Below are 27,423 nucleotides of genomic sequence, written 5' to 3' on the forward strand. Positions count from 1 at the left end.
AAGGGTGTACCTTGGAGAAGTAGATAAAAGCCACATTCCATGATCGGGACAACAAAATACATGTAGTCCTTAAAAGGATCCACTATGATTTTTATGCAACTTTCTTGATAGCCTCCACTTCCAGGCACAAATATTATATTATATTTGTAGATGAATTCTCATGGAAGTGCTATATCTTCTTCATGCAGAAGAAATATAAGACATTCTCCAAGTTCATTGAATTCAAGGCACTAGTTGAGGAAGAAACTGATAAGAAGGTGAAGGCTCTAAGGAGCGATGATGAGGTGAGTATTTGTCGAATGAGTTCAAAAATTTATGTGAAAAAGAAGGCATTTGATGGGAGTTGACAACACCCCACAACGCACAACATATTGGCGTGGTTGAGAGGAAGAACCATAAAATTATGGGAGAAACGAGAGAAATGTTGCATGACCAAGACCTACCTCTACATTTTTGGACTGAACCATGCAACACAGATGTCTATTTGTAGAGCATGAGTCCTCATCAGATTCTTGGCATGAGTACACTGGAGGAAGCTTTCTCAGGGAGGAAGTTAGATGTGTCACACTTTAGGATTTTTGGAGCCTATTTTTACTGACATGTCTCCAAAGAATCAAGGAAGAAGCTAGCTAACTATAGAACTAGGGGTATTTGTGGGTTACACAAAAACTCCATGCAAATATCATGTGTAATTTTCATCCCTTATGATGAGCGCCATTATTTCAGCAAGGATGTTGCAACTCCTCGGCTACCAACTTTACTTATCAACCTGGGGTTCATACAAACTGGGACGTGACCGTGTTGTATGCACAAGGAAAATTGAAGGTCCTGCCTATTGTCACTTTTTTTCCGGCGAGATACCCCAGAGGTTCCAAGCCATACTTCTATAGAGTCAAAAGAATCTTGATTATTTGATGTAAGAAGAACAAATCTACCCTAAGAGAGCTACTCTACTGTAGTAATGAAGAAAACAACATGTAATGCTAAATCACACCATATCTTAATTAACCATTTAAACAGATATGCTAAGTAGAATTTCTAAATAAACACTAAAAAAATGCTACTATCTAAGCTGCAAAAGTAAGAGCATGAAACCATACTAGTGTGTAAGCAAAAATATTAAACTAAACCTGTTTTCACTTTTTTTGTTTTTTTTTTGGCAAAATCAAGTATGAAAATTAATTGTTATTGTGTATGTGGCAAGTGAATGAAAGGTGATGGAGGATGGCTAGAAGGTTTATGGAGTGCTTGGATGGTGTGGGAGGGTCCTAGGAGGCTTCTTGTGACTTCTTAGAGGTTTCCCATTAATTCGGCCTCAAAACAGGATGTTTCACGAAAACCTACAGGATGTACTAGAAAACTACAGGATGATCCTATAGGAATTATAGGAAACCTACAAGATACAACTGAGAGCTAATTGTGAGGTGTTGGATGTGTTGGGAAGATTGGGAAAGGTGTATGATGAGTGGAATGGGGTGTTAGAAAGTCTAGGAGCTCTCAAGAGTCAATATCCAAGATAAGAGATGGCTAGATTCGCTCAATGTAACTAGGGGAGTTTAAATGAAAATTGATAAAAAAAAACTAGTGAGGGTGATGGTGGAACAAGAGATGGCCAAGGTGGATGAGGTGGAAGGCGGATGTTGGTGATGAAGTCTTGGTATCCTCCTAAATTTCCTGCTTTTCTTAAAACATGTGTGTCCTCCAAGAACTATGCAACAAGATACATTTTCATAAACTAGAAAAGCATGAGTAAATTGCCTATATTATGCATGAAGAAAGTTGTTGAAGGGAATAAAAGCACGAGTGAGATATTATTGCAGAAATGGAGATGGAAAAATATGAAAGTGAAATCTGTCTTGCAACATGAACCAAATACTTGAATCAAAGACAACAAACTCCAAAACTAATGCAAGAACTAGTAATCTGTGTTTTTGGGGTTGTCAAAGGGTCCCTTCCTCAAGTCATGGTCCCAGAGGGATGAAGTGAGGCCAAGAAAGATTCTGACAACCTTATGGTGATACTTTTTCTCCTTGATATCATGCTACTTGAAAGAAGGCACAAATGGAAGCAAACTATCATACAACCAATCTAATCTACACTACTGTAATGGAAATGCATCTACTAAGCAAATGAACAATTAAACTATGAATCTATATTGGCATACATGTACAATAAAGAGGAGCCTTGGCTGCTAGGGTTGGGCCCTAACCCAAGAGCTTCAGCCCTCTGACTTAACTCAGTGCTGGCTCAAAAAGAAACTCATTCTTATTACCAAAACAATGGATTACATAAAAAATTGTCACAAGTCATGCAGCTGGAAAATAGAGTAGAGTTTTACAATAAAAAATCCGAATCCTACTGAGGTCCTAGGCCTCTCTAATTATACATCTTAAGTCTCCAATGACTTCCTTAAAATTAGGGAGGCTCGGCTCCCAAACTTGAGATAAACTGGTTCTTTTTCTTTCACTTGCTCAACTGCCTTCTAGTCCTCATGATTTGGTTGTTTGCACTCCGAGTTGATGCAGGAATATTTGAATGGGGGGGTAGTAAATGAGGAGGATTTACCTCCTATAATCCATCTCCCTTGTCCATTCGAGTTTTGACCATGGTATTTTCCAAAATTACTTGCTTTTTATCCTTCAATCCTACATTAAATGCACATTAGACCACAAAGAATAATATCCAACTCTAACTCATCCCATAAACAAAATATAAGCAAAAGTATGCAATAAGTTATGAGAATAGTTGGTTTGACTAAGCTAGGAGGTGAATTAACCCCCATATAATTACCCAATGATGAGGTTCATCATCACCCCGCTACTAAAAGTGTTGCTCATCCTCTAAACAACTTAGTCAATATCCATATCCTTCATGGCTCTGGTAGCCTCTCTGACATCCCATGCCTCTGCTGTGGTCTGTTTTTCTTGTTCATAGAAGCATGTTTTCTTTTCTACTTCTTCCCACTGCCTCTTTTCTTCTCCTTCTTTTCTCCTTTCTAGAATCCCTAAGAGTAGTGGTGGACTAAGTTTTAGGCCTATCCAATTGACCTTCAACCTTTTCATAGATGCTTATACATAGGTGTCCTGTTGAGTGCCTCTCTCAACCTTTGAGGGGAGTGATATTCTCTTATCCTCAAGCTGTGTGGCAGTGTATTCCATCTCCTTAGGTAAGCATGTATAATATCATCTCCTAGTAGCCTAAACATGTCCTCAAAATGTGAAATTGCTTGCTCTTTGGCAAAAAGATATCTAGGTGCCAGCTGAGGATCATTTGTAATCGAATTATGGGTACTGATGAGGGCAACGGGATTTGATTATTCAGATATGATAAAAAAAAAGGTTCAGTATGCTCTCTACCAATATTCTTTTCATCTTTGTAGCTCTTGACTCCTCACGGTTCATTCATGAAGACAAAGCCATTAATTGTAGGTCTCCTAGCTTGGCATTAGGGTCCCAAAAATGCATGTCCATGAGGGCCATGTTGTGCAAAAAAAACTCAGCCATTTTTGCCCTATCCTCTAGTGTACTTTGATCACAAAGATCAATAACTTCCTCTAGTCCTGAAATGGCATGGTTCCCCTCTGTGCTAGTGTCTTAATCTGAAACTACAACCATTATTCTTTGAGGTAAAGAGCATAGGATTTAGCTGGAATCCTACACTACATTTCCTCCAAGGGGAGGTTGGCCATACATGCTAGTTGGTTCTCTCTTTCCTGCAGATGTCCCCTCAACCATGCATTTTCTCTCTTAAGTTGACTTCTCATTATAGCTTCTTTGTCCCTTAAGCCACTTAGATCTTTTCCCGTTTATTTTAGTTTCTCTTCCATGTGACCAATGTCTTCCACCCCCTTTGATTTTGCAATTTTCATCCATCGGTGGGTTTTGGCCCTCTCCTTCTCAAGCTTGAAGAATAGTGATATGGCAAATTTTTGAGGTATTACCATGCCTCCTTCAATAAACTGGTAATAGGAGTCTAGGTTAGGTTGGGGGCTGGGTTCCTTTGTCTCTGGGTCTTCCTCTTTAGCTTCTTGTTGCTCCCCTACCTTGCTTTCCAATTTCTGTGCCTCCTGTAGTTTTAGCAGAGTATCCTGTAGGACTGTTTTTTCTTCCTATAGGTTTTGTTGTGGATCCTGTAGGATTTCCTTACCCTTTGAGGAAGTTGATCTAGTAGTAGGCCTCCTTACATAGGTCATAGGTGACTTAGGGGAAGGCATTTTATATTTTTGTGTAGGGGAATCTTCAATCTCAATAAGAATTTTTGTTGATGTTTGTGGCTTCCCATGTTTTATTCTTGTGTTCTTTCTTGTTCTGAAATATAGTGGGGTATTCCTCCTCCTTTTTCCTTTTTGCTTGACTGGGGTGCTGAGAGTAGTGAGGGTAGTTGTTGCCTCTCTCTCAGTGGCCTTTAGAGACACCCTAGGTGACTCCTCCTTGTGTTCTTTCCCCTATGTTTTATTGTCTTCTCTTCTCTATTTTTCTTATCTTCTTCCTCTTGTGGATCTTCATCATCTCTATCATTTTCCTCCTTAATTTCCTATGTTTCTTCATCATCCTCCTTCTATTCTCCCTCTTCTTCTTCAGCTTCATCATGTTCCTCTATGTCAGCTTCTTCTTCATCCATCTCATCCTTATCTTGCTCTATATCTTCCTCTTCCTGTTTTTCCTCCTCTTCACTGACAGTAGGACTGACATCATAAGTTAGGGATTTAATGTAATCCTCTGTTGGCAAGTCTCTGAAGACTGACCATGTTATAAGGATTCTGAGGTTTTGGAGCTAATATTCAAAGAGGATTTTAATCAATGCATAGTGAGCCAATTATTGGGAATTACCTTCCTTCCCTTTGTTGCTGAAGTCTATGAGTGATTGCAGCAAGAAATAGGGTATGCTAAGTCTTTGGTGAGGAGGTGTTTCTATCCGAAATATTAATTCCTCAAGGATCCTAAAATGATAGCCATATACAACACTATATCTACCCTCACATGAGATGTATTTGATGAGTTGGTAGCCTACCTCACTCTATGGGTATGGAAGACTGTGTCTCCTTACTCCATTTTTGTCGTCAGTGGGTTCTTCACCTTATAAAAAGAATTTCCTTTTTGTCACCTAGTTGTCTCCTTTGTCTTCTTTTCTCCATGGAATTCCTAGGGGGAGTGTGGGGACCCTACTGATGAGCTCTGGGGTGAGATATATAGTGAGGTCCCTTACTACAACAATGGCATGGATTTTGCTGTGTGGAGTGAGGGAGTGAGCAAATTCTTGAGCCACCTCATCATCATACCCTGTGAATTTTTCGAAAAACCCCATCCAGTTGTTTCTTGTAAAGATTTCAAGCACCTGGGGGTGTTTTTAGATTCTCACAGTGTTTGTGGGCTGTCTCCTATTAAACCCTCTTGTCATCTTGCTGGTGAAGCTTGAGGAGAAAATGAGAGGGTTGACACAATTTTTCAAATGCAGGAGCAAAACAGAGTTGATTGTGTATGTAATTTACTTCTCATAGTTATTAAATTCACTAGATTTTAGAGTATCCCTGGTGTATTTTCTTGCAAAGGGGGATGACATTTTGGAGCCTACTTGTTTATACTAGTTGCAGTGGCCAATTCCCGTGATATTCCCTCTTGAACTCTTCTCTGCCTATCCTGTAGACTGTCTCTGTGTATCCTGTAGACAGTCTTTGTGTATCCTGTAGACTGTATCCTATAGGAATTCCTGTGCATGCTCCTGTAGGAATTCTTGTGCAAAAAGATGGATCTCTGCTTCTAGTGGGTGGCCTGGGTTATGAGAGCGACTTGAGTGAGGGAGTTTCGAGGAGGTGAAATGCAAGAATGCATGGGAATGATGTTTTTTTTCCCTTTATGGTAATTTGGGGTGAGGTGGTGTGTTGGAAACAAAGATACATTGCCATTTTTGGACCGTTGGTCCCCACTACCACCTCATCATTTCCCACTCCTCATATTCAGCTCCCACCTCATAGATCCATAGTTTAACCACTTTTTGTCCTACTCTTTCTCTGTCCTTGAGTTGACAGTAGCCACGTGTGAGAGGACACTCGGTTTTGCATGTGATGATTGAATGAAGGTGGCCAAGTTAATTGGCCACCTTTTCACTGATTAACCAACTATCTCGTAACCCTTACAACTTTTGACTACATGATGTATATTAGTGAGCGAGTGAGATACTTACCTGTGTTTTGATGCTATGCTGCAGTTGTTGAGGACCAGAGGTGTTGCTTTGTATATTTGCTGCATGTCATTCTTCTTCCTCCTCTTGTTGTTTGCTAATGGTTTCTTTGCTTTTGCAGGTATCTGTGGCTGAAGATTTGATGTTGTTGCTGCTGTGGAGCTCCTGGATCATCCTAGTGAAGACTTGTTGTTGGTGTGATTGGAATTCTGTGGGATAGGCTGCTACAAGATTTCCTACAAGATGTCTTGTAGCTGCTTCTCCCTCAGAATTCTTTAATCATGTTTCTGGCTAGGGCTGTGAGGATGGTGTAATGAATGGAAAGAAGGAGTAGAATTGTGTAGAGCAAAGGATACTCATGTAATTCTCTTACTCCTCTCTGTTTTCCTTTCTTTTTTTAAAGACTGGCAGAAACTGTTGAAATTGATTTTTGTGTTTTGGATGGTGAGTGCAAGGATGATGATGGTGGACAAGGTGAAGTGCTAGATCATGCATAGGATGAATTTTAGGGACCTAAAAAACCTATCATGTGCCTTCAGATTTCTTCCTGTAGGTTTTCTGGGTCACTGTAATTCCTATAGGATCATCTTGTAGGTTTTCAGGGGATCCTATAGAAAATAAAGTCTTCACGTAAATCGAAGCAATAGAGTGGAAAAATGATATAAATGATGGAGGTATGCATGGTAAGGAGTGGAGGAGATGAATATGTGAGAGGCAGGGCTCCATTTTGATCCTCTTTTGCTCCTTGACCGTCTTTCTTGCCCACCTGCAAATGAAAATTATATATTTTTCTCTCTTTTTTTTTGTTTTTTTTTTTTTTTTAAAACTTTTCTACTTCAGAGAGGTTTTCACCCTAGCTATTTGCTCGGGGCACCTTGAGGAATGTTTTCACCTAGGGATCTTCTTATTCTTTTTTTCTTGCCCTTTTTCCTTTTTTCTTCATCATTGGGCCGCCACACGAGATTTTCAACCCAAAGATGGGACTCAAGCATCTCATGGAGGCTTTCACTAGAGTCCTTATTATTTTTTATTTTTTCCTTTTTAGTGACTTTATGAGGGAGGAGTTGGAACTTGCTCCACCATCATCACTGTTTTATTGATATTATTAATGAACTCTTGTTTTGATAAATGTCTCTTGTACATTTTCAATCTGTGCCCATTAACAAGAAAAGGAATGACTTCATCTATAGTTCTAATTTGCACTGAACCCTTATAATGGCATCTTTCCACAACATAAGGTCCAATCCATCTTGTCCCTAACTTGCCCTTTGAAGTAGTTATACCTAGAATCATATAGCAATGCTCAATCGCCCTCCTGAAATTATTTCTCCTTAATGTGTTTATCATGCTAGATCCTCCTCTGAAGTTGAACTATCTCTGTATGTAGGAGGGCCTACATTCTAAAGTCATCCAAGCCATTCAATTAGAACAATCTCTCTTTCTGTGCATTGTTGAGATCCAAATCCAGTTGGGATACCATCCTTAATGTGTTATATTCAAACTCAATGGACAACAAGGCCTTTTTCCCATAGACCAGCTCATAGGGTGTGAGTGAAATGGTGGTCTTCCATGTGGTATTATAGGCCCAGGTGGCCTCAACTAGTATTTCTTACCAATCCTTCCTATTGTTGCTCACTACCTTGGTTAAGATGCCCTCCAGTGCCATGTTGGTCACCTCCACTTTCCCACTAGTTTGTCGATGATAGGGAGTGGAGGTCCTATTCTTGATCTTGTGATGGTTGAGTAGGTCTTCAATCATGTTGGAGGTAAATTGGCTACCTTGGTCTATGACTAGCTCTCTAGGGTACCCAAATTTGTAGAATACATTCTCCCTTAGGAGCTCAACCACCTTTTCTTCTGTTGCTGCCTTAATTGCCTTGGTTTCAACCCACTTAGTCAAATAATCAGTGCACACAATAATGTATTGTTTTTTCTTTGAAGGAGAGATTATAGGCCCAATGAAGTCCATGCCCCACTTGTCAAATGGCTCGAAAGTCACTTGAGGCTGCAGGGGCATTCATCTCTTGGATTAGGCCTTCCCATCCTCTAGCATTGATCACACTGACTAGTGTACTTTTTCACATCCTGATGAAGAGTGGGCCAATAATAGCCTACTTGTAGCACATTGAATGTTGTCCTATTTGTTGCAAAGTGACCCCCATAAGGCCAATCATGATAGGTCAGAAGGATGTCAAAGACTTCCTCTTCCTTGACACACCTTCTCAAGATTTGTTCTAGGCCAAGTTTGAAAATATTTCCTTCAATCCAAGTGAAGGGGGCGCTTTTCCTAACTATCTTGCTCTTTTCTTTGGAGGGAAAGTTTGGTGGGAATTATCCTGATACCAAATAGTTTTCTATATCAGCAAACCATGAAGAGAGAACTGAAATAGCAAACAAATGCTCATCTGGTAATTGGTCATCCACCATTCCTTCTTCACATGCAGGCACATTTACCCTAGCTAAAAAGTCCACAACAACATTTTCCTTAATAGGATTATCAACAATGGTTAGATCAAATTTTTGTAGTAAAAGTAACCATCTTATAATTTGAGCATTCACATGTGGTTTGTTCATTAAATATTCGATTGCAGCATGGTCCGTATGCACAAATGTTTGATAGCCTGTAATGTAATGCTTGAGTTTTTTTAATGAATGCACAATAACCAAGAGTTCCCCTTCGGTCACTGTATAATTTAGCTCAGCCTTTGACAAGTTCTTACTGATAAAATAAATGGCATAAGGCAGCTTTTCCTCTACCTGACCTAGGGCTGCTTCTATGGCTTTGTGTGAGGCATCAGCATGAATATGAAAGGGGAGGGCCCAGTTTGGGCCTCGGAGAATTGGTGCAGTGGTTAACTCACCCTTTAGAATGTCTATGGCATCTTGACAACTTTTTGACCATATAAACTTAGAATATTTGGCCAACAACCCAAATAAAGGAGAGACCAATTCTCTAAAGTCCTTTATGAGCCTTTGGTAGTATCCAACTATCCCTAAGAAACTTTTGACATCTCTCTACTTTTGAGGAGGTGGGACCCTTTGGATGATGGCTATTTTTTTCAGGTCCACCTGTAGTCCTTATTGAGATATTGAATGACCTAGCACGGTCCCTTCAGTCATTAAGAATTCACATTTTTCAAGACTAAGAGACAGGTTCATTTCAATGCATTTGTGTAGTACTTTTCCTAGGTTAGTTAGGGCTTCTTGAAAATCACAGCCATAAGGTGTAAACCATCCATATAAATTTCCACCACATCATCGACTAATTCAACAAAAATACTCAAGACTGCTCTCTGGAAAGTGGCAGGAGAATTGCATAGGCCAAAAGGAAGGACCCTATATGCAAAAGTACCCAAAGGACAGGTGAATGTGGTTTTATCCTAGTCTTCTGGGCAGATTTGGATTTGGTTGTACCCACTGAATCCATCTAGGAAAGAAAAGAATTTTTTCCTTGCCAGGCCGTCTAGCACTTGGTCAATGAAGGGTAGAGGAAAATGATCCTTGTTTGTGGCTTTGTTAAACTCCCTATAATCAACACAAATCCTCCATTTATGATTTTTCTTGGGAACTAACACTAAAGGGGAGACGCACTCACTGTTGGAGATAGGGTAAATGAATCCTGCATCTAGTAGTTTTTGCAGTTCTTCTTTGACTATATCTTTAAGTGCTGGATTGATCCTCCTTTGTGGTTGTCAGACTAGCTTGCAACCTTCTTTGATGTATATGTGATGAGTACACACCGATGGGTGTACTCCCTTCATTTCCTTGTAACTCCAAGCGAAGGCTTCTAGGTTTTCCTTTAACATGTTGCATAGCTTCTCCTCTTCGAGAGCAGAAAGAGATGTATTAATTTTCAAGGTTTAATTTGAACCGAATTCTATGGTTTTGACATAGAGTGGGTCGGAATCAACCAAGCATAAGTCAATTGGATGATTGCTCTAGGTTTTCCTTACTTCTTCTTCTAATGTTAATGAATGAGGAGTTGGACTTTGGAGCAGGTGTTCAATCAAGTGATCCTCATCTTGCTGTCTTCCTCCCATGGTTGCTTCCAAAGCATAAAGTTGGGTGGAATAAACCTCATCTTCTTCCTCCTCCTCCAACCATAAATGTAAATCATGCTCTAGAGATGGTTCAGTAGGAGGGTATAGGACTAACTACATGGACATATGCCCATTCTTGATGGTCATATTCCCAGCTCTGTAGATGATCTGAAATGAGGGTTTAACAACTTGTTATGTTTACAAGAACCTCCCACTCCAAAACTTACAAACATATGATCTAGCTTATGTTGACAATAGCGGAATTAAGTACTTGAAACATGTGTGTGTATTTGTTTGTTTTTTTTAACTATTTAAATTCTTTAAGTTGATTTGTTTCTGCTGATATTAAACACACATAATATCCATATAATGCAGCAAATAAACATCAAAACATAACAACAAATTTAATCTAGGAGTTCACCTGAATATCGTGGGCTACATCTCCTTGAGCTCCTATCAAATTGACTTGGCTCTTTGGGATTATGGAATCAATTCATTTACAAGTTCCAAACTGAACTCCAAAGGTTATTGAACTGAACCAATGGGCTTAGAAAACCATCTATATCCCTGTCAGGCTGTCATCATTCTGCAAATAGATCTAAGATCCCTTAGACTTGATTACTTCAATCGATGCACTGAGCTTCCCTAAGCTTCTTGATGGCACAAACACCTTCAAGATTCTTCAACTATCTTTGAAACCTCCTCTACGATATCCAACACATATCAGACATCAACAATAGACTATTCATTTTCTCAAAATGAGCACTGCATCCCCGATCTAGGCTTCCTCCACGGTTGGCACTAGGCTGCCTAAAACTTCCCTGTAGCATCTCAGTATTTAGAAGACTTTATATGCTTTTTTAAACCATTGCAATGTATTCATAAGGCTCATTACAGTCAGGAATGACTGTTGGTTCGTTGAGAACGAATATTGGTAGCTCCTCCAACTGCCTCCAAACCCTTAGTGGCTCTGAGCTCCAATATATCCCTGGATGAAATCTCCTTGAAGATGGATTCTTCAACTTCTCTAGACTATTCCATTGGCTTCAGAAGGCTTTAATTATCCTAGCTAGCCTCTTGTTTCACTCTCTTAGATCGAAAAATTCTCCTGGAGTGCCTCTAGGCAATTTTCCTTAGAGATCCTCCACTAAATCTGGAAGAACTCCAGTTAGGGCCGCCAAATCTAGCAGCAGGTCCGAAAGTAGCAGAATCCGAAAACTTTTCTTCCAAATTTAATCCTATATTAATTAGTGATAAGTGATATTTAGTTAGGCATAAACCACTTTAGCGCTAATCCTGTGATTTACACAAATCTGGGATTAATTAAGCTTAATCCAAAATTAATTAAGTGATAAGCGCACCCACTACCAGCAACATTTAATGTTTAAGTTTGTAGCAGTCACATGAAATGGAGTTAACCTTGGCGGTTACATAACCTGGAGTTTAGTGTTGGAAAACGGAGGCATGTGAATGAAGTTATGGGGATTGCTGTCGGTCCTAACCCCCAAACTGCAACTCATTAAACATTAAATAAAACATTGTCCATAGACTGTTAAGAAACAATGTAGCAGAGGTGGTAGCATGCGGTCCTGTCTTGCCAGAGGTCATCGATGCAGTTCTGTCGGACTCGCAACAAATTTTACAATACCATTCTAGGGCCACGTGGAGGCCTATCGGCTTGCCACATGTCAGCTCCTGATTTTTCGGCCAAAAGGAATATTCCTTGGAATATTCTTTTTTTAATATTTTCAAAAAATAATTTTATTCTTGGAAATTGCAGTTTACTGGACTATTTAAAATTGCTATAACTTCTTCATACGGTGTCAGTTTTTCGAACTATTCATGGAGCTGGAATCAAGAAGATGAGATCTATCCAGTCATTCAGGTTCGACACTCTTTCGAACAATTTGAAATTTGAGCTATCATTAAAGTCCTAGTTCAATATCTCATCACTCCTCCCCATTGGGAATCTTTTGGACCCAAAAGACTAATATACTGATCTGAACAGTAGATGAGAGTACAATACCCTCTTCTTTCAGCCTCCATACTCTCGCCTGCATGGCTAGTGCCTTCAAACCAAAACTTGAAGGTAGTCGACACTTCCCTTCCTGGATGCGCTTGCCCTCTTGCTAAGAATTGTCTTTCTTGAACTCATTCAGAATTTACAAGAAGTAGCTGAACATCGCTTCCAAGGCACTTCCATGGTGACCTTTGCTGTTGTAAATCTCCTTCAGCAGATGATGTCAAAATACAATAAAACAACTTGACGACATAAATTCTTGCTCAATCAAAAGAAACAAATTTCACATCATGTGAATCATCATCATGTCTTTACATCTTGTGTACAAATGATCGACTAAATCACAATCCGATGAAAACATGCCTTTTCAAGTGTTTGACCCTTCAAGTCAAGCATGTACAAAAAGAATTTTAACGATTCTTTTACAAAGATGAAACAGTTCATCATTATCTCCCTTCTACAATCTCAGAGACCAAATCAACTCTTCCAAATCGGCATGGCATTACATGCATGTTTAAACACAAAAATATGATGGTCGATAGCTTTCCATCAAGTCAAGTACATACATGTTCAAATACAAGGAAATCATTAACATCCCTGTGTTCATACATTCCATCCTCATGCATGTATTCGATTCTTCAACTTTCTCTTAAGTACAATCATAATTAAAAGATCCTCGATAACATGTACATGTACTTTCAAAGCTGAAATGAATATAATTTTCCTATAATAAAGTGAGTCTACATACTCAACTTTTCCATACTGTAACTTGCATTCCATTAGCAAAGAAATGTAAATAGATGTGACACATTTCTTTTCTCATCAAAAGACATGTAACTTTAATTGGATAAACTCTAACCATTTCTTACCAATCCACACCAAAGGTGCTTCCTTTAACTGCGCATCGATATCAATATGTAGATCATCCTGAAACACATTGATTATGGAAACTTCCTTTCCATTCTTACCATACTCTTTCTCCACTTTCTTCAAATTTCGTGGCAACGTTGTTGCATTCAAAGTCCAACACCTTTAAGCAATATGCCCTTGCTTATGGCAATAAGTACAACACATGTTCATCTTCTTGATAGCATAATTTGCCTTGTCCAATGGACCTTTGGCTTCTTGCCTTCTTTCCTTCAAAAGTTTCCTGTATGTGGCCATTCTCTTCCAACATCTAGAAACACTATGGTTAACCAAACCATAAAAGGAACATGAAATTCTTTTCCAATGCTTATGTGGAAATTTACCATGCTTAACATAATCAAAATTAGCATGATTGAAATCATATTTATACCTTTCTCTTTCACCTTCATTACCTTCATAAAGAGGTGAATCAAATGAAGAAGTAGCTCCCTTTGGAACACCATCAATCCCTTCAATGGTTTTAAAGCTTTCACAACTTTCTAGTTCAAGTGTATGCTTATGTACACCTTCTTTCTGGAAATGATGTTTCAAACAATTTCATTCCCTAAGAATACAATCTTTAGAAAATTGAGGTAGGGAACCTGAAATGAAACTCCTTCTAGGAACTATTTCAATTTCCTTCATGGCTGCTTTGGAACTTTCTCCATAATATTGTCCTTATCCATGACCCTAATATTTAGGCCTTTCCTCAACCATTATTGGCTCAACAATGCCCTGTGCATGTTTACCCAATCCTTTTCCTTCATATACCATTTTGGACATTAAGTTGGACCCTATGCCTCTTGTATGCTTTTCAAAAGAACAAACATAAACATCCTTAGAGGAATTGAAGACAGACTAGAATTGTTTACCTCTTCTTCAAGTTGATACTTGACTAAGGCTTATTTGGTAGCAAGGAGTTGTGTCTCCAACTCATGCATCTTTCCCAGATCCATATTTTCAATATGCAGTTATCCCTCCATTTCCTGCAATTTTTCAGAAAGTAACTGCTTCTCTTCCTTCATGGAATTCAACTGCTCTCAAAGCTCGGTATTCATTTCTCTCACCATATCCATCATGATAAACAAATCTCGCTTCAATTTTTCATCAAAGAATCTTGTGAAAGAGGAGGATTTGGAAAAATCACTTGTATAAGTTATCATTATCAAAATGAACAAAATCACTTCAACAAAATTCTCAAAGCTTTCAAAGAACTAATGACAAATTTCTGAACTGGCAGTAGAATCAAATTCTTATTCAAGCAGCCTTTTGCAAACAAACCCTCTTATGCTTCAAGCATTGTCTTGAGGTACTTTGGGTAAGCTGAGTGCCTTCCGTCATTCTTCCTTCTTTTCGTCTCCTGGACTTAGCTTATCAGTAGCTTTCCCTTCACCTTTGCAAACTCAAACAATAGTTTACAAATAATCAAACAGTAGAATCCTTTGTACTGTTTAAACACCTATCAAGTCAAACAAGCAATCTATTGCTCTGTCAGTCAAGCATCCTGCTCTGATACCACCTGATCTGAAATGAGGGCTTAACAACTTGTTATGCTTACAAGAACCTCCACTCCAAAGCTTACAAATATATCATCTAGCTTATGTTGACAATTGTGAAATTAAGTACTTGAAACAAGTGTATGTCTTTGTTTGTTTTTTTAACTGTTTAAGTGCTTTAAGTCGATTTGCTTCTGCTGATATTAAACACACATAACAGCCATATAATGCAGCAAATAAACATCAACACATAACATCAAATTTAATCTAGGAGTTCACCCGAATATCATGGGCTACGTCTCCTTGAGCTCCTGTCAATTTGACTTGGCTCTTTGGGATTATGGCTTTCATTCTTTTACAAGTTCCACACTCAACTCCAAAGGTTACTGAACTGGACCAATGGGCTTATAAAACCATTTATATCCCTGTCATGGCTGTCATCATTCTGCGAACAGATCTAAGATCCCTTAGACTTGATTCCTTCAATCAGTGCACTGATATTCCCTGAGCTTCTTGATGTCACAAACTCCTTCATAATTCTTCAACTATCTTTGAATCCTCTTCTACTATCTCCAACATATATCAAACATCAGCAATAGACTGTTCTTTTGCTCAAAATGAGCACTGCATCCCCTATATAGGCTTCCTCCATGGTTGGCATTGGGTTGCCTAAAACTCCCCTATAGCATCTCAACCTTTATATGTCTTCAGATGCTTCTATAAACCCTTGTAATAGATTCAAAAGGCTCATTATAGTTAGGAATGACTGTTGGTTTACTAAGAATGAATACTAGTAGCTCCGACAACTGCCTCCAACCCCTGGTGGCCCTGAGCTCCAAAATCTCCCTGGATGAAAATTTCCTTGAAGATGGCTTCTTCAGCTTCTTTGGATTGTTCCATTGGCTTCAGAACGCTTTAATTAGCCTAGCTAGCCTCTTGTTTCACTCTCTTAGGTCGACAAATTCTCCTAGAGTGCCTTTAGGCAATTTTCCCTAGAGATCCTCCACTAAATTGGAAGAACTCCAATTAGGGCTGCCAAATATGGCAACAGGCCTGAAAATAGTGGAATCTGCTAGCTTTACCACCAACTTTAATCCTGTATTAATTAGTGATAAGTACTATTTAATTAATCATAAACCACTTTAGCACTAATGCTGTGATTTACACAAATCTGGGATTAATTAAGCTTAATCCTAAATTAATTAAGTGCTAAGTGCTCCCACTACCTGCAACATTTAATGTTTAAGTTTGCAACAGTCACATGCAACGGAGTTAACCTTGGTGGTTACATAAGCTGGAGGTTAGCGTTGGAAAACTGCAGCATGTGAATGAAGTTATGGGGACTACTGGCAGGTAAGACCGCTGGCAGTCCTAACCCCCAAGCCGCAACCCATTAAACCTTAAATAAAACATTTGTCCATAGAATTTTAAGAAACATTGTAGCGAAGGTGGTAGCACGCAGTCCTGTCTCACTGGAGGTTATGGGTTCGATTTCGTCGGACCCCCAACAAATTTTATAATACCATTCTAGGGACACGTGGCACCCTCTGGGCCTGCCACATGTCAGCTCCTGATTGGTCGGCCAAAATGAATATTCTAGGGAATATTCCTTGGAATATTCTTTTTTTAATAGTTACCAACAATCATTTTATTCTTGGAAATTGCAGTTTACTCGACTTTTTAAAATTGCGATAACTTCTTCTTATAGTGTTAGTTTTTTGAACCGTTCATGGCACCGGAATCAGGAAGACGAGATCTATCTGGTCATTTAGGTTCGACACTCTTTAGAACACTTTGAAATTTGAGCTATCATTAAAGTCCTGGATCAATATCTGATCAACAGCTAATGTAAGCATCGACTGTGGCCAACCATGGCCTCCCAAGGATGAGAGGATAACCAATAAGCTTAGCCTTAGGCTGGAGAACTAGAAAATCTGTAGGGTACTCCCAAGAGTGAATGGAGAGAATCACATCCTCCACAATTCCCTCAGGGGTTACTATGGAATAATCTACAAGTTGTTGAATTGTTGTGGTCTTCCTCAATTACCCTTGGAGGTTGATCTTGAGCATGGTGTCCTTGGTCATGACATTAATGGAAGCCCGAACATCGATTATAGTGTGTGGGACAATGGTGCCATTGATGTGCACATCTACTACAGGGCTTCTCGGGTCCAAATATTTTGGACATATTACCTACCCCGGCATTAAGTTGGACAGCTGCCCAATGACATTAATGGTAGGGGCATCCCTTTTTCGCCTCCCTGGATGCTTGAATCATTTATCCTTAATCAACTTATTGTAAATGGGAACATCTTTTATTTCCTGGAGAAGGGGGATCTTTACACATAGATTTTTCAATTCTCCTAGAAGTTTAGTTTCTTTCGGGGTAGGCTAGAGTGGTTGGGCTAGTCTCTCAAGAAAGGGTGGATTTACGTGAAGGTTACTTTTTTCTCTTTATTCCTCAACCTCCCTAGGTAAAGCGGGAGGTTGGTTATCTGAGAGAACTCTCCCAGATCTCGGGTTAATCTCCTAGATTTCCACATAAGCATAATATGGATATGATGTCTCTCCATTATATACTTGTTGAGCCTACCTATTGTTCTGGTTCAGATTTGGCTGGGCAAGCATCTGGGGTTGCTTTGGTGGAGAAGAGTATAGGAGTTGTGGTTAGGCAGGCGGTGGAGGCAATAGAGTTGGGGAATTATTGTATTGGGGCCTCCATCCCTGGAGTGGTGTATTCCACTAAGGTTGTGGCAGAGCGTAAGGTTGAAATGACCGACTAGTTGACTGGGAATGATACTGAGATGCATAGGACCAAGGAGGGGGTGTAGACTAGGAAGGATGAGCAGGGGGTCCCCAAGAAGGTATAACTGAGGTTTGGTTGGGGTTGTAATATGCATGGGATGGCCCTTGCATGCCCTGATAGTATGGTCTAGGCCCAGGAGGTCTCCTTTGGTTAATGTAGCAAAGCTACTCAGTGACCCCTTCAACTCCTTGATATACAAATTTGAGTCTAGGTAAATAAAGTCACTTATCTGTGGAGTGGTTTTCTTCATAGACTGAGAAAATTTCAATACAATTGAATGGACATTCATTCCTAGGATGCCTCCTGGTGCATCTAGGACAAAAGATGGCCAAGGCTTTCTCTGCTTCCTCGTGCTTCCTTTTAATGTTCATGGTGTCCATTTGTAAGGTAAGGGTTTGCAACATCGCACTTTTGAAATCTTCCAGCATATTTCCAATTTCACCCTTGATGGATGAGTTGGAAGATGGTGTACTGGCCAGAGGTTGACTACCCCTACCCTTTTTCCTAGCCGCCCTAGAATGGTTTCTAAAGATAGTCTTGATATCCTCATAGGGTAATTGGTAGACATCTCCTACTGCTAACTAATGTAAGGTATCCAGAAGATCTTCTCTTACTCCCCTGAGTAGGACCAACTTTAGTGACTCAGGGTTAAGTGTGCACCTGACCCTTTTGTAACTGAGCTAGAACCTTTCTTCGTAGTCTTCTAAGGATTCAGCCTAGCCTATGGTCATCCTGAAAATTTCTTCTTTAGTATCCTTTGACTTATAGTAATCCTCATATTTGTTGTTAAAGGCCTAGTGCATCTGATCCCAAGTTGTGATGTTATCTCTAGGTAAGCCCATGAACTAGTGCAATGCTGCATCTGCGAGGGTAGATGGAAATAGTTTTAACTTTTGCTCATCATCTATATAGCCATAGGTTCGGCATATAACAACAAAATCAAATAGGAAAGTTTCGGGGTCCTCTGTGGTCAGGCCATGGAAATGAGGTAGGGCAGAGGGCTTATATTTTTCATCTTAGTGTCCCTGTTGGTTTCCCTAATGGGGAAGGCACCCTCAACTCTCTCTCTATTCCCGCAATCATTTCTGTTTTCAGCCATTGGTTCAGTAGGAATGGGTTCCTCTTCTTCCTCCTCCCCTGTAGGTTCTTCAAATATGTCAGGTTGCTCACCTAAAGGTTCCTCCAGTTCACAGCCACTGAAGAAGAGAGAAGGTTGGTTGTTGGATGCAGTGGGGGTATTTGGCAAAGGTTTCCCTAGGTTGTCCCTATTCCTACGAGGCATGAAAGGAAATGTTTTTGGGTTGGTTTTGTGTATATATATCTATAAACTAGAAAGTACTTGCACAAATGAAATTGCTGATTGAATGAAAATCACTTACAGAATGAAAAAGCTACTTGCTGAATTGAAATCCTACTTGCAGAATAGAAAGGAAAGTAGATAATGGACAATGAAAGAAAGGAAGAAACTAGATTACTTTTGCATAAATAAACTAACGATAGAATATTGAAGACAAGAAATAGAAGAAAAGAAAGCAGTAATCACATTCTATTTAGACACCTCCCCAGCAACGGCGCCAAAAAGTGATGAGCGCCAGTATTGCAGAAAGGATACTGCAACTCCTGGGCTACCAATTTTACTTATCAACTCGGGGTTTGTACAAACTTGGAGGTGACAATGTTGTATGAACAAGCAAAAGTGAAGGTCATAACTACTTTCACTGTTCGTCCGGTGAGAGACCCTATGGGTTCCAAGCTAGACTTCTATAGAGTCAGAACAAGCTTGATTCTTTTATGGGAGAAGAGCAAATCTACTCTAAGAGAGCTATTCTACTGCAGTAATGAAGAAAACAACATGTAATGCTAAATCACACCATATCTTAATTAACCATTTAAACAACTATGCTAAGTATAATTGCTAAATCAACACTAAAAAAATGCTATTATCTAAGATGCAGAAATAAAGAGCATAAAACCATACTAGTGTGTAAGCAAAAAAACTAAACTGAATCTGTTTTCACTTTTTTTTTTTTTGGCAAAATCAAGTATGCAAATTAATTGTTCTTGTGGATGTGATAGGTGAATGAAAGGTGATGGAGGATGGATATAAGGTTTATGGAGTGGTTGGATGGTGTGGAAGGGTCCTAGGAGGCTTTGTGTGACTTCCTAGAGGTGTCCAATCAATTCGGCCTCAAAACAGGCCGTTTCAGGAAAACCTACAAGATGTACTAGAAATCTACACGATGATCCTGTAGGAATTATAGGAAACCTACAGGATGTAGTTGAGAGCTAATTATGAGGTGTTGGAGGTATCGAGAAGCTTGGGAAAGGTGTATGATGAGTGGAATGGGATGTTAGAAAGTCTAGGAGCACTCAAGAGTCAATATCCAAGATAAGAGATGAATAGATTCACTCAATGTAACTAGGGGAATTTCAATGAAAAATGATAAAAAAACCTAGTGAGGGTGATGGTGGAACAAGAGATGGAAAAGGTGGAAGAAGTGGAAGGTGGTTGTTAGTGATGAAGTATGGTCTCCTCCTGAAGTTCCTGCTTTGCTTAAAACATGTGTGTCCTCCAAGAACTATGCAACAAGATACATATTAATAAACTAGAAAAGCATGAATCAATTGCCTATATTATGCATGAAGAAAGTTGCTAAAGGTAATGAAAGCATGAGTGAGATCTTATTGCAGAAATGGAGATGGAAAAAGATGAAAATGAAATCTGTCTTGCAACATGAACAAATACTTGAATCAAAGACAAAATATTCCAAAGCTCATGCAAGAACTAGAAATCTGTGTTTTTGGGGCTGTTGAAGGGTCCCTTCCTTAGGTCAAGGTCCCAGAGGGATGAAGTGAGGCCGAGACACCTTCTGACAACCTTATGGTGATCCTTTTTCTCCTTGCTAACCTGCTACTTGAAAGAAGGCACAAATGGAAGCAAACTATCACACAACCAATCTAATCTACATTGTTGTAATGGGAATGCAGCTGCTAAGCAAATGAACAATTAAACTATGAATCTATACTAGCATAAATGTAAAATAAAGAGGAGCCTTGGCTGCTAGCATTGGGCCTTAACCCAAGAGCTTCATCCCTCTGAGTTAACTCAGTGCTGGCTCAAAACAAAACTCATTATTATTACCAAAACAATGAATTAGATAAAAAAATTGTCACAAGTCTTGAAGCTCGAAAATAGAGTAGAGTTTACAATCAAAAATTCAAATCCTACTGAGGTCCTAGGCCTCTCTACTTACACATATGAAGTCTCCAACGACTTCCTTAAAATTAGGGATGTTTCGCTCCCAAACTCAAGATAAACTAGTGCTTTGTCTTTCACTTGCTCAGCTGCCTTCTAGTCCTCATGATTTCGCTGTTTGTACTCCGAGTTGATGGAGGAATTGTGGATTGGAGGGGTAGTAAGTGAGGAGGATTTACCTCATATAATCCCTCTCCCTTGTCCCATTCTAGTTTTGACCATGGTCTTTGCCAAAATTCCTTGCTTTTATCCTTTAATCTTGCATTAAATGCACATTAGAACACAAAGCAAAATATCCAACTCTAACTCATCTCATAAACAAAATATAATCAAAAGTATGCAATAAGTTATGAGAATAGTTGGTTTCACTAAGCTAGGAGGTGAATTAAGGCCCATATAATTACCAAATGATGAGGCTCATCACCTTAGAATGGCAGTTGTGCGAAGGGATGTTAAGTTTGATGAGGAGAAAGAAATGAGATGCTCTCTTGAGAGGGACCTTTAGTTGTAACCAGATCAAGAGCTTCTAGATTCAAAGGATGAACAAAGGAAGTTTTGGAGAAACCACAAATTGAGGAAAAAGGAGTGGAGACAGCCACTTAGGCAAGACCATCCATAGAAGGTGGAAAAATAACTAGGGAAGCTAAGATGTTATTGCATGATGATAGAGAAAATGTGGGAGAACCCAATTCATAGTGTATGTAGAGAAGGCCACCTAATCGGCACATTGGATACATATCTCTAATCACTAAGCTTGAGGATACTAAGGCATCCTCTTTCAACGAATTAGTTGAGAAACCTATATGGGTTGATGCAATGGTGTAGGAATACAAGTTGATTATAAAGAACAATGTTTGTGAAGTGGTCCCAAGACTAGAAGATAAATCAGTTGTGGGTTCAAGATGGATCTTCAAGTTAAATCATGTAGCAGGCGAAGCATAGAGAAGTATAGGTCCATATTTGTGGCCAAGGGATTCTCTCAAGTTTAGGGAATTGACTATGAGAATACCTTTACTCTTGTAGCAAGGTACTCATCCATCAAATCAATTCTTGCACTGGTTGCACATATGGGGTGGAAGATCCATCAGAAGGATGTAGAAAAACATTCCTCAATGTAATTATTGAGGAGGAGGTTCACATCGAGCAACCAAAATGTTTTGAGACCTTTGATCGAGAGTTGCATGTGTGCAGACTCAGGAGAGAATTGTATGGTCTTAAGCAAGCACCTTGTGCTTGGTACACCAGGATCAACAACTATCTCACAGGTTTGGGCTTCGCCAAAAGTGAAGTAATTGCAAACCTTTATCATATTGTGGTAGAAGGTAAATTATTGATTATTGTCTTATATTTTGATGATTTGATTTTAACGGTTGATGAGAAGTTAATCAGATCTTTCAAGGAGGAACTTGTAAGAGAATTTGAAATGAATGACGTGGGACCCATACACTACTTCCTCATTTCGGAAGGATGGAAAGTTGATGGGGAACAATTTGTCTCTCATGGAAAGTATGCAAATGAGAAACTGAAGAAGTTCCACATGGAGAGTAGAAAACCCATGGAGACTCCTATAGTGACTAGTTGAGGAAAGAGGATGCCACTTGAGGTGAGGAAGTGGAGGCTACCATTTATTGGTAGGTTGCGGGTTCACTAATGTATCTTGTCAACACGCGACTAGATATGTGTTATGCAATCAAATAGCTAACCCAAGCTATAGTTAGGCCAACGAAATTATTTTGGAATGGAGTTAAGCATGTTTTACGGTACATTAGAGGCACTACTGAGTCTAGACGGTGGTACACACGGATAAAGGGAGTGAAGTTATGTGGCTTCACATATGCATATTGGTTGTGGAATCTATCAGACCAAAAGAGTATATTAGGAGGAATTTTCAATTTTGGGTCCATATCTATTTCTTGGTACAACAGGAAGCAAATATCTGTGGTAGTCAACTCAATAGAAACAGAATACATGGCAACCAATCAAGAAACATGTGAGGTAATTTGTATGAGAATGATTCTTGTTGAAGTGTTTGATCTGATGATGGATCCAACTATGATCTACTGTGATAATTATATTTGCATCAAGCTCTCTAAAATCCTGTATTTCATGATTGATCGAAGCATATAGATATCTGGCATGACCATCTATGGGATTGTGTGCAGAGGCAGATAATGTTGCTAGAATACATTCCAACAGAGGAACAAAATGAAAATATTTTTACAAAGGCTTTCTTAAGAGGAAAACTCGAGTTCCATAGAGGTAGGATAGGGGTGAAAAATAATCTTTTTCTTGCTAAGGAGTGTTGAAAATGTAGCAAGAAAATCTCAATTTGACCTTGCCTTGCTCAAACTAGAGAAAATTCGAATTTCCACCTCAGAAAAAATCTTGGAGGTAGTTAACTGATGTGACATGGAACTTGTGAGTCAGTTAACTTAGTTAATTCAAGTTGTGGAAGCTTGAGTTCAATTAAACATGATTGATTTCTAATTTGTAGAAATTTAATTCAGTTTAATTGAGTTATTGTGAGTTAAACTAGTTTTAACTATTGGAGGAACTAGTGGAAGGTTAGTCGTGTAAGTGTGACTTCAGTCACATTCAATGATCATCCAGATAACTAATCAATCAGCCCAAAATAATTGTTGCATGCATAGAATTCAAGTTACTTAGTTGAGATGGAGATTGCAAGGCGAGGTACTATTAGTTGTAAACTATTGCGATGTGTACAAGTGGTGCATGCAATCGAAGGATCCACCTAAGGAATTGTGCAATGTAATTTGAGGATTTTTCTAAATAATAGGGGCATAATTTCTCAAGGAACAATACACGGAAATAAGGGTTTTAAGGACTTGAAATTTGGCTAAGCGTTGGCCAGGGTCAGTTAGTCAGGTAGAGAGATAGACTATACACTTGCAGGTTGTGCTCAGGCTTGAGAAAGCATATGTATTACATCTCTGTTCTTTGATTAATGCAAGATAGATAGGAGTGGTTTTGAGCAATTTCTTTCCCTTAGATAAATATCTATTGATGTGTGATATTTCTTCTTGCATGTTTCTGATTTGTGTTCTCAATTGTGAGTTGAATTCTGCAAAGTAGTAGAGTAGGTTTGAGTCTTGTGATTTAGTATATTTCATGAGTAGTTTCAAATATACATGATAATTTATACACTTTCCTTTGGATTTATTTCCCTCTCTTACCAAGGAAAATTTTTCTTCTTCCTCATCTCTGGATGTGACACCATATCTAATGTTTCTACTGATCTCCTCCTACACCAAATCATACCAAAGTCTCTCCAAATTTGGTAGCTTGTCTCTTCCATTAACTGAATCCTGATAGTTGTGCCAGGATTTTGGAGGGCCAAGGAGTGCTAAGCTGACAAGTTCAGATCATGGAACATTTTCTCATACTCCTCCAAGTTCATCTCTATCCTACGTGATTCTGGATAAGTTTTGGGGAATGGTTTCATTTTTTTACATTCAAATTCTCTTGAGTTTATCTCTCAATGCCAATTTCTTGACATCACTAATGCATTGGAATAGATCTATGATAGTTTTCCACATTGCAAAAGGAGTCTCCTTTCCATGCAAGTTTTAAACCACATGATATCTGACACCCTTTAGAATAACCCTCCTGGATTTTTTGTGTCTTTCTTCCACTAAGAAAGTGCTTGTGCATCTGATGATGCTTGTTTCGGAATATATATTTGTGTATATTCCCATATTCCATTGTCATCCAAGATAAATTCCATCCTACCTTTCCAAGAACAAAAATTGTGGGTGCCCTCCAATGCATAGTCAAGCCTCAATCCATTGAAAGAAAATTTTCTTGCACTAAAGAAAATATGCACCAAAAACTCTAAAAATCAAAATTTCTCTGAGAGAAGATATGGAACAAGGTTTCTATGTAGTATTCTGGAGCTCTCATACCATGTAGAAATGGAAGGAAATTTTCTGCTACTAATGAATTCAAACTGAAATCAAGAGACACAAATTTCTACTACAATTCTACATAAAGGAGAATACATAATAGAAACACATGAAATAACATGCAACCATGAAAACACAAGGAAAAAAATTATTTTACGGGGAAAATCAATTAGGAAAAAACCCCTCCATTGTTTTGCATGATTTCAAATGAGAAATATGGATTTATTATAATGAGAACTTCAATCCTGAAGCATGACCTGCACTGCAAAATATGATCACCTTCTCATTGACCTTCTCTAAACAACAATTAGCCAAAATATGCCTCAACCTTCCTATTATTTCCTTGCGCTATCCTGGAGGAAGCTAGCCCCTAAACAATAATAGAATTTCCTATTTCCTTGCACAAATCCTAAAGGAATTGATCACCTAGTCCAATGCAAAACCTGTAAACTCAACTAATATGCAATTGATGATTACAATGTGCCTTTTCCTCCACTCCAATTAGGAAATTCAAATTCCATGCATGACTAGAACTATTTTTAGTAAATTGATCAATTAACTGAGAGATCAATAATCAACTGAACTCCTACTGACTCCACTAATGACTAGAGCTCAAAAAACTGAGTTTAAATAAAAATAACTCCACTAGATTGCTAGATATTAGAAATTAACTCATGCACAACTCTACTTCTAGCCCACAAACTTGAATTTACTAATTTAACTAGGAGACAAAGAAATGCCACTCCAGCTAATTGAAATCCAAGTCATCCTGCTAATGTGGAAAATTGAATTCCTCCATTTGACTAAGGCATAAGTCAAATAAAGCCTTCTATGGCTATAATTTAACAAAATAAGGTCAACCATGGTAATCATTAACAATCATGGCCAGTGAATTTCAACTGTGGTAATCACTATCAATCATGTTCAATTGAGTTCAATCATTGCAATCATTGTCAATCATGTCCAACTAAGGTAAACCATGGTATCCCTTAACCAACAATGGTCAACCCTCTTCAACGATGGTAAACCTCGTTAACCCTCTTTAACCCTTAATGTAACCATTTTTGTAGCATTAAAATGAATGTAAGATTGAATGGTTGACCATGTTAGTTATGTTCAACATTAATTTTGTATTAATGTTGACCATGTAACAATGGTCAGCCATGGAAAACAATGGTAATCAAGGTCAACCATAATATTTCGTCTTAATCCCTGATCAACGATGGCAATGATTATCAATCATGGTAAACTGAGGTCAACCATGGTCCATCTTGACCAAGAATGGTCGACCCTTGTGGTGGGCTCCAGTATTGTAGCAATAATGCTACAACTCCTGGAGCTTCCTTCTTTAGTTTTATCAACCCGGTAGTTCGTAACAAACTTGGAAGCGACGGTGCTCTATGCACAAGTACTAGCTCTTGTCGCAGCTGTCACCTGGTCAGCTGGCACAAGTCCGCTAGGGGCTCAAGCCAACTTCTATGAGCTCTCAGAAGAAGCTTTTTAACTGATGGATGAAAGCTAACTCAAAGGAAGCTAATCTATTTGCAAAAAGGAACTGAAAGCCAACAAGAAACGCAAACCCTAGCAAACCCTAATTCTACCAGCTAGTCTTACTGATGCAGAGATGGGGATGCAAACTACTGAAAGAGATGCCATTACTTCTATGAAGGTGAAATGCATGTGTCTAGACTATCTCTATCTGAAGAAAACATCTTTTGTATTTTTGTTTCAATTATTAGAATTATCATGCATGTGCTTTTAACTAGCTTTTTACTGTGCAGAGGTGGATCAAGGAGGAGGAAGGCTTGAAAAAGGTTTGGAAAGTTCAAAGAGGTTCTAAGGGGTCCCTAACACCCTTCCAGAGAGTTTCACAAAGTTTGGCTACCAAGAGGCCGCGTTTATGAGCTTCTACAGGAAGTCTGCAGGGGTTCTACAGGATGTTTCAGAACTTCTACAGGATGTTCAGTAATTCCTACAGGATGTTCTACAATCGGATTTTTGGGTGATGGGTGAGTGGAAGAGGCTGCATGGGTGGATAGGGAGGTAGGAGAGGGGTTTGTAGTGACTTAGTGACAGAGAGATGAGATGATGAGGGGGTGTGCTAAGCTAGTTTTTCCAAAGGAGGGTAGAGGGAATGGAAGGCCGAAAAGGTGGGATAAGGTGGGTAGTAGAGTAGCTGAGAGACAAGGGGTCTAATTGGAAGATGAGTAGTTGGCCTGGGCACGACTTAGAAGGATGAGAGAGTGAGGGAGTAGCACTGCACAGCGCAAACTGAATCAAATTCTTCCACGTCCTGCATATAATCAAAACATTCCTAACTGTTTAATGGAACCAATGAACAACAACGTTATTCTTAAGGAAAACCATGTAAGCAAGGAAATATTCCAAGAGGTCTGTACGCATGGACAACTTCTACAAACAAAAATATTGCACCACAGATTGCATGTATTCATAAACCAATGTTTTTGGTGGGTAGCACTGTCTGCAATTCCAGTCCCTAGACATAGGTGAAAATGAGTGTGCAAGCAACCCTTTTCTGGAACTTTTATCAACTCCAATCTCTTCAATTTGTTCTAAATAGCTGAAGCAACTCTATCTTCTAACAATGACCTACTTGACCACACCAAGAAATCTAATTCAACAAACTGTGTTTCAAATGCATGTAAATAAAAACCATAATGCTGAAAGAAAAGATAACAATACAGAAGAAGGAGGCCTTAGGCTCTCAGGTTGGGCCCAACCCCGAGAGCTATGGCTCCTTTAAAAGCTCAGAACTGAGATCAATTCCGACTGCTTTCC

The sequence above is a fragment of the Pinus tabuliformis genome, chromosome 5_1 (genome assembly GCF_031772625.1).
Source record: "Pinus tabuliformis cultivar Carrire ecotype Pingquan chromosome 5_1, CPIR1, whole genome shotgun sequence".
In the NCBI taxonomy this organism is placed as follows: Eukaryota; Viridiplantae; Streptophyta; class Pinopsida; order Pinales; family Pinaceae; genus Pinus; species Pinus tabuliformis.